The 12337-nt window shown below is 42.1% G+C and overlaps 1 long non-coding RNA gene across 1 annotated transcript; it reads left to right on the plus strand.

Annotated features, from left to right (window-relative positions):
* Positions 1–373: 373 nt before the first annotated feature.
* Positions 374–774, plus strand: LOC124689107. The gene is made up of 3 exons (XR_006998713.1): positions 374–434; positions 519–573; positions 660–774. It is a non-coding gene; the product is annotated as an uncharacterized LOC124689107 (long non-coding RNA).
* The last annotated feature ends 11563 nt before the right edge of the window (positions 775–12337 follow it).

Genomic DNA, 12337 nt, shown 5'->3' on the forward strand with positions numbered 1-12337 from the left:
TGCTGGTCGTGTGGTCGTGCCTAGCCGCCATAGTTCCTACATACTTCAGGCGTTTTCGAGGAGATCGAGCTCCACCCTGATGTTTGGCTCCAGCGCGCGAGAAGTAGTGGTGGGCAGCCCACCGATCGAGGCAAGGTGGCCTCCAGTTCCTCTTCCGTTGCCCCTCCCGGCCAGTCTATCGTGCCTATCCCAACCGTCGTTGTTGGTCGCCGAATGATTTGGGGCTACGGGCTGCGGAGGTTAGGCTGGCCGTTTCTCTTGCTAGAAGCCCTATAAAAGTTGATTCGAATAATTATTCACCCATTTCTTTTTATGATAAATTAAGCTAATCCAAAACTGATGTAGTGTTTCTTCTTTATGTTGTTGCTCCTGCAGGTTCTAAGAGTTATGTTCATGGATCGAGAGTTTCTAATGTGTGGCTTTTCAGCTCTCAGGTAACTACAAACTACAAAGTATGGTGTGATCTCATTTAAAGAATTTGAAGATGTTGGCTCTGACATTTTTTCCTGCTGTTTAAGATGTAGTACATTCAGCTAAGAAGTATGGTAATGGAGAGAGTTTCAAATGGATTTGGTACAAACACTAATTCTGTAGCTGTTTTCAGTCCAGTCATCTACGTTTTTCTTAAAGTGTCTAAATTCTTATGCTTTCCCGTTCAGATGCCAATATTGTTCTTGCTAGCGCTAGCTTGCGTTTGCTATCGGTGGTGCAGCTGCTGCTTCCTGTTGTGGATGTACTTCCTGGACAAAGTTCCACACATGAATTGCAGCGTCCCGGGACGGCAGCCATGCTACCCTCTGCTGCCTCCTCAGCCACGAGTGCCACTTTCCTGCAACGCCTCTGGTCGAGCCTTTTGCTCCATAGTCTCTAGGTTCGTGCAGCTTGAGAACGGCAACGAGTCAAGCCGCCGGCACAGCACGGCCGCCTACGATTGATGGTACATCTGATTTGTGGGTTTTGTACTTTCAATTTTCTATTCGTACTTATTGTGGCCCTCTGTTCATGTGTTGTGTGAATAGAGCTGTTGCAAAACGTCCGACACATGGATTAATGCGTTAACATCTTCCACCGGTGATAGCAGGCCGTGTCTATTGTGTACAACCTGCTGATTTTGTTTGTTTCATTGTTGTGCGTCTTTCAGGCCAACCAATGCATGTTCAGTTGCCTTTGTTTTTGGAGTTCCTGGAGATAGATGGGGATTCCTGGCTGCGGGGTCGCTGGTCCAATAGCTCACTCTGGAGGACGGGTCAGCATTCAGAAAAATGTGCCTTGAAGTTCCGACGAGGGCCATGATGGATTTGTAGGGCTATGCAGCCTGTTTGTTGAATTTTCTGCTCTTCTTTTAATCTGTGCCGTGTGGCAATGTGAAGATATGAACTTCAGTTATAATCTAGCTTACACGGTAATTACTTCTTTTCCTCGCAGTCAACAGATGTATATATATCCTAATATGCCAATTCGTAATAAAAGGTAGTAATATTATGTTATCTAAAGTTAATTTGCAATGTTTGCCATAAACCTAGCCATTTGTTTTGGGCAAGTGATACACATTTTCAAGCCACTTCATTGTTAGTTGAATATTTCCTCTTCAGATTTCTTTTAATTATTTTCCTGATTATAGGTTAGTACACTTCCATATATGAAAACTTAATAATCTTATATTCTGATGTAAAGTTCATTATTCTCATTACCAACTTCCATTCTAATTAGTATGGAGTCTTACCTCAGTTTATCTTGACAGTTTTCTTACTTGGTACAGCCGTACAGGTGAGTATCGCTGATAGTAAACACTGTATGGGCGCTTGGCTTATATAAAAGAAGTCATACATGATTTAACTACTGTTTTGTTGTCTGCAAGACTGCAAGCAGCTTAGATTCTGTTTCCAGGATAGTTGACATGCTGCTAGATCTAGAATGCTTATTAAGTGTGTTCCTTATCACCACCCTTGCTAAAAGAACATGGTTTCTGTAAGTTTTATTTTTCTCTTTCTTTTTCCAGTTTTAGCCTATTCACATGAACACATGGAATAAAACTGAGTATATCAATAATGCTGAAAATGATGCTGACAAAATCATGGTTACTTTCTTCAGTTCAGAAAAGGGAATTTAGTGCTAATTCATACAATCAGCTGGCACATATAAAGGAAATTTGTATCTACTAGCTGGCATATGTCAAGTTTGTTTCTACTAGCTCAGGGGAGAGGAACATACCAGTTTACAGCAGACCAGCTTTGCGTGCGCTGCTCTTCTTCATCCATGAGCCCATTGACATAACCAGCGACGCCAGAGTGCTGAATACCAACCACAAGCGATTCCTTACCACCATATGCCAGCAAAACCAAGATCTTGCCAACGCTCACCACATCTTCGTCCACGAACTATGGCGACGTCAAGATGTTCAATCTCGACCAGCGGGAGCGCCGTGCATGCTCACAAATCAGGGCTATTGCCCATTTGCCCTTCTACTCTGGACTCTGGAGCTAGCCTACCCTCTGTGCTTCAAGGCATTGGATCTGGATTGGCACAAGATTCCGTCACTGGCTCACCGCGCACCCCGATAGAGCAGAGCTTCTAACCCTTCTTCTCTGCAGTCTACTATCTCCCCTTCACATATCGTTTTTGCCAGGCATAGTCTCAAAAAAAAAAAAAGTGGAGACCTACAGAATTTGCAAGTCATATCATACCAGAGCAGCTAATACGGCCCAACCTACCAACGACTCAGTCAGTCAACTAGATTTTTTTTTAGGGAAGTCAGTGAACTCGATGTTAGAAGGAACCGGTGTGATCATTGTTGAGCCGACTTATGGAATAAAGGCTTCGATTACTCTCTTCCTACCTCCTCTCTTATATGTCCGCCTTATCTTACATATAACTACTGAAGTCGATGCAACATTCAAACTGGCATTACACACAACAAATACATCACCACGGGCGCGGCGTGCCGCCGCGCCTTTGCTTCCTAGTAAATATAACAGGCAAGGCCAGATTCAATCGATAGATCGACCTTCAACCAAAGAGACGAAAGCCTGCGACGACGCTACGATACACGGGTAGTCAATCGAATAGGACAACTGTGAGGAATCGAACTCGGAGGCAGACTTGCTCCAGTGGAAGATGCATGCGGGGAAGCAACGCCGACTAACGACTATCGCCAAGGCTGCTGGCGGCAGCCAGCACCACAAGGCCATGCTATAGCATCCCTAGCGATGATGTCAGCACCGGAACGGAGATACGGTGCCGCTCGCTTGGGTAGAGTCTGACGGTCCCTGCTCATGTGCTGCCGGCCACGGCCAGGTCAGCAAAGGGAGCCATTGCCCTGGTTCTCACGAAGTAGGACGTGGCCGTATAAGACATGTATTTATACGTCACGGTGACCGGCGCCACGACGAACTCCGGCCGCGTGCAGGTCATGATCGCCGGCCCCACCATCCACCAACCGTACGTCCAAACGGCTTGTACCCTACGTTTCAGTGATTTGGGCCACTTCCATGAGGAGATCGACATGGCTTGCAAGCTTTTGCTAGATCGAACTGTAGCAACATGTAAACTGGTAATTGGAAGGCTACCGAAGCGGACTACATGCAGTACCAAAACAAGCAAATAGGAGAGAGGTGTAGCTTGATATATTTATCCAGAAAGCAGTTCCTTTCGGTAAGAAAGATGCAGGACTGTTTCACACGACATGCTTGACTCCAAATCTTGCGGCAGATTTGTTAGGCTACAGGCTGCACACTTATGATCTCAAATTCTCAATCCAAGGATCAATACAATATGGTAACGTTCCTATGTGTAATTTACTTGATGCCCATCAAGCTTTCGCTGCACTGAAAATTACATTATACATTCACCTAAAAGGAAATAAAGAGACAAGAGATAGAATCTCAATAATCAACCGGAAAAAAGAGTTATATGTGTATATGGTTGGATCCTGGGTCTCACAATTATTTTAGAGGAATACATAAATTCATGTAAATATGCGATGTTAGTGACAAATTGATCTATGCATTTTCTTGATATTTAGAAGAAATCTGGAGCTTCGACAAGTATCAAATTATTTACAAAAATAAATCAACTTATCAATTTGAAATTTGCAGCAATGCTTTCTTAGACTATTATTCTCTCGTTAGTTGTAGTTCTTTGCATGATTCAATTATATGTGAAACTAGGTTGGTTATGATTTTTTAAACCTCTTTAAAGGACAACATGTACATGTTTATGGTAGCACTACCTTTGTCCCAGTGAAGAACACTCGTCAACTGTAGCAATCGCTCGAAGGTATTTAAAATTTTCAATTTTTAGAAGAATTGGAGGCGTAGTTTTCATTTCTGGTGCTGCATTTTATGTTACTCTCCCGGTGCAACGCACAGGTATTTTTCCTAGTTGAGACTAAATTGGGAATATTACTTAATAGCACTGATAAACTTGATAAATCTCTAGGTGGAATTAATGAGAGAATTGCTGTTTTAGAAACTTGTGCTACTCATGATAATCGAACCCATAGGATTAGTGAACTTGAAGAAGCTATGAGAACCTTGGGTTCAACTTTTTCTTCTCTTAAGTTTAAGGAGAAAGCTTATGTGGGTAAGGAGCAAAAGTTTATGTATGTCTCTAAAGTGCCTAAGCCAAAAAACTATTATAGGCCTAAAATTGACAAAGCCCTTAGCACCACTACGGATGGGGGAGCATCTAAGATACCTATTGATGTTGATGCTTCATCTCTTGATAATACTTGATACACACTTTCTGCGCCTAGCTGAAAGGCGTTAAAGAAAAGCGCTTATGGGAGACAACCCATTATTTTACTTCTGCACTTTTGTTTTATATTTGTCAATTGCCCAACTGTAATTTGTTCACCCAACATCTGTTATCTTATGGGAGAGACACCACTAGTGAACTGTGGACCCCGGTCCTATTCTTTACATCTGAAATACAATCTACTGCAATTGTTCTTTAATGTTCTTCGCAAACAAACATCATCATCCACACTATACATCTAATCCTTTGTTTACAGCAAGCCGGTGAGATTGACAACCTCGCTGTTACGTTGGGGAAAAGTTCTGTGATTGTGTTGTGCAGGTTCCACGTTGGCGCCGGAATCCCTGGTGTTGCGCCGCACTACACTCCGCCACCATCAACCTTCAACGTGCTTCTTGGCTCCTACTGGTTCGATAAACCTTGTTTTCTTTCTGAGGGAAAACTTACTGCTGTGCGCATCACACCTTCCTCTTGGGGTTCCCAACGGACGTGTCATCTACGCGCATCACACATCCACAACCTTAGAACTTTCTGTCACTGTCCCAGATTCAATGGAGGCATGAACCCACTATCGAGCATAAATACTCCCTCTTGGAGTCACAAGTATCAACTTGGCCAGAGCCTCTACTAGCAACGGAGAGCACGCAAGAACATAAACATCATATATGATAGATTGATAATCAACTTGACATAGTATTCAATATTCATCGGATCCCAACAAACACAACATGTAGCATTACAAATAGGTGATCTTGATCATGATAGGCAGCTCACAAGATCTAACATGATAGCACAATGAGGAGAAGACAACCATCTAGCTACTGCTATGGACCCATAGTCCAGGGGTGGACTACTCACACATCGATCCGGAGGCGATCATGGCGATGAAGAGACCTCCGGGAGATGATTCCCCTCTCCGGCAGGGTGCCGGAGGCGATCTCCTGAATCCCCCGAGATGGGATTGGCGGCGGCGGCATCTCTGGAAGGTTTTCCGTATCGTGGCTCTAGGTACTGGGGTATTCGCGACGATGGCTTTAAGTAGGCGGAAGGGCGGAGTCGGAGGAGTCACGGGGGCCCCACACGCTAGGGCCGCGCGAGCCCCCCTAGGCCGCGCCGCTCTAGTGTGGCGGCGCCCCGTGGCCCCACTTCGTATCTCCCTCGGTCTTCTGGAAGCTTCGTGGAAAAATAAGCCCCTGGACGTTGCTTTCGTCCAATTCCGAGAATATTTCCTTACTAGGATTTCTGAAACCAAAAACAGCAGAAAACAGCAACTGGCTCTTCGGCATCTCGTCAATAGGTTAGTGCCGGAAAATGCATAAATATGACATATAATGTATATAAAACATGTGAGTATCATCATAAAAGTAGCATGGAACATAAGAAATTATAGATACGTTTGAGACGTATCAAGCATCCCCAAGCTTAGTTCCTACTCGCCCTCGAGTAGGTAAACGATAACAAGGATAATTTCTGAAGTGACATGCTATCATAATCTTGATCAATACTATTGTAAAGCATATGAGATGAATGCAGCGATTCGAAGCAATGATGAAGATAATGAGTAAACAAATGAATCATATAGCAAAGACTTTTCATGAATAATACTTTCAAGACAAGCATCAATAAGACTTGCATAAGAGTTACTCATAAATCAATAAATTCTTAGTAGAAAGCTTTGAAGCAACACAAAGAAAGATATAAGTTTCAGCAATTGCTTTCAACTTCAACATGTATATCTCATGGATAATTGTCAACACAAAGTAATATAACAAGTGCAATAAGTAAACATGTAAGAATCAATGCACACAGTTGATACAAGTGTTTGCTTCTGGGATAGAAATAATAGGTAAACTGACTCAACAATAAAGTAGAAGAATGGCCCTTCGCAGAGGGAAGCATGGATTACTATATTTGTGCTAGAGCTTTTCATTTTGAAATAAAGAAACAATTTTGTCAACGGTAGTAATAAAGCATATGTGTTATGTATAAGACATCTTATAAGTTGAAAGCCTCATGCATAGTATACCAATAGTGCTCGCACCTTGTCCTAATTAGCTTGGATTAACATGGATTATCATTGCATAGCATATGTTTCAACCAAGTGTCACAAAGGGGTACCTCTATGCCGCCTGTACAAAGGTCTAAGGAGAAAGCTCGCATTGGATTTCTCGCTTTTGATTATTCTCAACTTAGACATCCATACCGAGACAACATAGACAACAGATAATGGACTCCTCTTTAATGCATAAGCATTCAACAACAGTTAAAATTCTCATAAGAGATTGATGATTAATTGTCCAAACTGAAACTTCCACCATGAATCATGGCTTTAGTTAGCGGTCCAATGTTCTTCTCTAACAATATGCATACTCAAACCATTTGATCATGAAAATCGCCCTTACTTCAGACAAAACGAACATGCATAGCAACTCACATGATATTCAACAAAGGTAAAAGTTGATGGCGTCCCCAGAAACATGGTTACCGCTCAACAAGCAACTTATTAAAAAGTAAAACACATAAGTACATATTCTTCACCACAATAGTTTTTAAGGCTATTTTTCCCATGAGCTATATATTGCAGAGACAAATAATAGAATTTTAAAGGTAGCACTCAAGTAACGTACTTTGGAATGGCAGAGAAATACCATGTGGTAGGTATGGTGGACACAAATGGCATAGTTATTGGCTCAAGGATTTGGATGCACGAGAAGAATTCCTCTCAATACAAGGCTAGGCTAGCAAGGTTGTTTGAACCAAACTCAAGTATAAAAGGTGCAGCAAAGCTCACATATGTTGTAAGTATTATAAGACTTTACATTGTCTCCTTGTTGTTCAAACACCTTAACCAGAAAATATCTAGACTCTAGAGAAACTAATCATGCAAACCAAATTTTAACAAGCTCTATGTAGTTCTTCATTAATGGGTGCAAAGTACATGATGCAAGAGCTTAAACATGATATATATGAGCACAACAATTGCCAAGTATCACATTATTCAAGACATTATACCATTTACCACATGCAGCATTTTCTGTTTCCAACCATATAACAATGAATGAAGTAGTTCAACCTTCGTAATGAACATTAAAGATAAAGCTAAGAACACATGTGTTCATACGAAACAGCGGAGCGTGTCTCTCTCCCACATAAAGAACGCTAGGATCCGATTTTATTCAAACAAAAACAAAAACAAAAACAAACATACGCTCCAAGTAAAGGACATAAGATGTGACAGAATAAAAATATAGTTTCACTAGAGGTGACCTGATAAATTGTCGATGAAGAAGGGATGCCTTGGGCATCCCCAAGCTTAGACGCTTGGGTCTTCTTAAAATATGCAGGGATGAACCACGGGGGCATCCCCAAGCTTAGACTTTTCACTCTTCTTGATCATAATGTATCATCCTCCTCTCTTGACCCTTGAAAACTTCCTCCACACCAAACTCAAAACAATCTCATTAGAGGGTTAGTGTATAATTGAAAATTCATATATTCAGAGGTGACATAATCATTCTTAACACTTCTGGACATTGCACAAAGCTAATGAAAGTTAATGGAACAAAGAAATCCATCAAACATAGCAAAACAAGCAATGCGAAATAAAAGGCAGAATCTGTCAAAACAGAACAATCCGTAAAGACGAATTTTTTTTGAGGCACCAGACTTGCTCAGATGAAAATGCCCAAATTGAATGAAAGTTGCGTACGTATCTGAGGATCACATACGTAAATTGGCAGATTTTTCTAAATTTTCTACAGACGGGACGGCTCAATTTCGTGACAGCAAGAAATCTATTCCTGCGCAGTAATCCAAATCTAGTATTGACTTTACTATCAAAGACTTTACTTGGCACAATAATGCAATAAAATAAAGATTAGGAGAGGTTGCTACAGTAGTAACAAATTCCAAGACTCAAATATAAAACAAAAGTGCAGAAGTAAAATAATGGGTTGTCTCCCATAAGCGCTTTTCTTTAACGCCTTTCAGCTAGGCGCAGAAAGTGTGAATCAAGTATTATCAAGAGGCGAAGCATCAACATCAATAGGTATCTTAGATGTTCCATCATCCGTAGTGGTGCTAAGGGCTTTGTCAATTTTAAGCCTATAATAGTTTTTTGGCTTAGGCACTTTAGAGACATACATGAACTTTTGCTCCTTACCCACATAGGCTTTCTCCTTAAACTTAAGAGAAGAAAAAGTTGAACCCAAGGTTTCCATAGCTTCTTCAAGTTCACTAATCCTATGGGTTCGATTATCATGAGTAGCACAAGTTTCTAAAACAGTAATTCTCTCATTGATTCCACTTAGAGTTTTATCAAGTTTATCAGTGTTATTAAGTAATATTCCCAATTTAGTCTCAACACTTGGAAGATTTTTCTCTATGACCTCCAACTTTTTCATGACATTTTCAAGAGAGACTTCAATTTTAACTTCATTAATAGGTGGTATTGCAACTAGACTCTCAATAATGCAACTAGCTTCTAAAGCAGGAGTGCCTAGGAAATTACCTCCTGCCAGAGTATCAAGAACATACCTATTCCAACTAGAGATACCAACATAAAAGTTCCTAAGTAGTATAATAGTGGAGTCAGCGGCGGAGCGCGGAGCGCGGCGCACGACTGGGCGACGGCGGCAGGGTCACGCGGCCGGGAGAAGCAGCGGCCCTGCAAGGAATTTGGGAAGAGATAAGGCAGGAACAGCATGCGTGGGTCCCACCGACACGTGTCCGAGGCGGAGGTTGCCAGCCACGGGATCCCGCGGAGGTTTCTAATCATTTTCCTAGCTGAATACGGCGCGCGTGGCCAAGATACATGCGGCGTGCGCGGCGCCGCAAAAAGTCGCGGCTCACGCGCGGCTCATCGCGGAATACCGCACAATCATTGCGGTCATGTGCGGCGTATACGCAGGGTCCTGCGGTGCATCCCGCTTGCACCGTGACGGAGGACGGACCAAACGGACGAAACCACGGAAACATTTCTCCCTTTATTATTAGGTATAGATACTTGGAAGATCTTTTTCTATGACTTCCAATTTTTTCATGACATCTTCAAGAGAGATTTCAATTTTAGCTTCATTAACAGGTGGTATTCCAACTAGACTCTCAATAATGCAACTAGCTTCTAAAGCCGGAGTGCCTAGGAAATTACCTCCCGCAAGAGTGTCAAGAACATACCTATTCCAACTAGAGATACCAACATAAAAGTTCCTAAGTAGTATAATAGTGGAGTGTTTCTTAATGCACCTTGATGAGCATCGCTAATTCTATACCAAGCATCTTTAAAACTTTCTCCCCCTTGTTGCTTAAAGGAACGAACTTCAACTTCCGGATTACTCATTTTTAGCAGTAGTAAATAAAGCAAACTAAATAAAGTAAATGCAAGTAACTAACTTTTTTGTGTTTTTGATATGAGAACAAGACAGTAAATAAAGTAAAACAAGCAACTAATTTTTTTGTATTTTTGATATAGAGAGCAAACAAAGCAGTAAATAAAGTAAAGTAAAGCAAGACAAAAACAAAGTAAAGAGATTGGATGTGGGAGACTCCCCTTGCAGCGTGTCTTGATCTCCCCGGCAACGGCGCCAGAAAATATGCTTGATGCGCGTGAGACACACGTCCGTTGGGAACCCCAAGAGGAAGGTGTGATGCGTACAGCAGCAAATTTTCCCTCAGTAAGAAACCAAGGTTATCGAACCAGTAGGAGTCAAGGAACACGTGAAGGTTGTTGGTGGCGGAGTGTAGTGCGGTGCAACACCAGGGATTCCGGCGCCAACGTGGAACCTGCACAACACAATCAAAGTACTTTGACCCAACGTAACAGTGAGGTTGTCAATCTCACCGGCTTGCTGTAAACAAAGGATTAGATGTATAGTGTGTATGATGATGTTTGTTTGCGAAGAACAGTAAAGAACAATTGCAGTGTATTTCAGATGTAAAGAATGGACCGGGGTCCACAGTTCACTAGTGGTGTCTCTCCGATAAGATAAATAGCATGTTGGGTGAACAAATTACAGTTGGGCAATTGACAAATAAAGAAGGCATAACAATGCACATACATATATCATGATGAGTACTATCAGATTTAATCAGGGCATTACGACAAAGTACATAGACCGCTATCCAGCATGCATCTATGCCTAAAAAGTCAACTTTCAGGTTATCATCCGAACCCCTTCCGGTATTAAGTTGCAAACAACAGACAATTGCATTAAGTATGGTGCGTAATGTAATCAACACAAATATCCTTAGACAAAGCATTGATGTTTTATCCCTAGTGGCAACATCACATCCACAACCTTAGAACTTTACGTCACTCGTCCCGGATTCAATGGAGGCATGAACCCACTATCGAGCATAAATACTCCCTCTTGGAGTCACAAGTATCAACTTGGCCAGAGCCTCTACTAGCAACGGAGAGCATGCAAAAACATAAACAACATATATGATAGATTGATAATCAACTTGACATAGTATTCAATATTCATCGGATCCCAACAAACACAACATGTAGCATTACAAATAGATGATCTTGATCATGATAGGCAGCTCACAAGATCTAACATGATAGCACAATGAGGAGAAGGCAACCATCTAGCTACTGCTATGGACCCATAATCCAGGGGTGGACTACTCACACATCGATCCGGAGGCGATCATGGCGATGAAGAGACCTCCGGGAGATGATTCCCCTCTCCGGCAGGGTGCCGGAGGCGATCTCCTGAATCCCCCGAGATGGGATTGGCGGCGGCGTCTCTGGAAGGTTTTCCGTATCGTGGCTCTCGATACTGGGGTATTCGCGACGAAGGCTTTAAGTAGGCGGAAGGGCGGAGTCGGAGGAGTCACGGGGGCCCCACACGCTAGGGCCCCGCGGGCCCCCCTAGGCCGCGCCGCCCTAGTGTGGCGGCGCCCCGTGGCCCCACTTCGTATCTCCCTCGGTCTTCTGGAAGCTTCGTGGAGAAATAAGCCCCTGGGCGTTGATTTCGTCCAATTCCGAGAATATTTCCTTACTAGGATTTCTGAAACCAAAAACAACAGAAAACAACAACTGGCTCTTCGGCATCTCATCAATAGGTTAGTGCCGGAAAATGCATAAATATGACATATAATGTATATAAAACATGTGAGTATCATCATAAAAGTAGCATGAAACATAAGATATTATAGATACGTTTGAGACGTATCATGTAAGCAGTCAAATCACCATAGTAATCCAAATAATGGATTATGAATATGGAGTCAATGAAATCTTGGATATATCAAAAGCTCTATTTTAGAGGTAATTAGAAAATTTGTGTAACTCGTCACATTAATTTTATGTTATTACTGATCGGGAGAAAATTTAAATCAGGCAAAGCTAAATTTATTAGTAGTGCATCTAACTAGAAGAAATTATGTGCGATGCTGTGAAGTGATGTCTACAACATAGGTGTAATCTCTTATTGTTTTGCAAACTTATATGAAAGCTTTGGATTAATACCTCAAGGCCAAATATGGCCCGTAGTAATCCAGCTTCCGCGATATACGACGATTCACTCGCTATCTGAGGCTAAATCCAACTCGAGATCTCTTCCTATTCTTGGTC

The sequence above is a fragment of the Lolium rigidum genome, chromosome 2 (assembly GCF_022539505.1).
Source record: "Lolium rigidum isolate FL_2022 chromosome 2, APGP_CSIRO_Lrig_0.1, whole genome shotgun sequence".
Classification (NCBI taxonomy): domain Eukaryota; kingdom Viridiplantae; phylum Streptophyta; class Magnoliopsida; order Poales; family Poaceae; genus Lolium; species Lolium rigidum.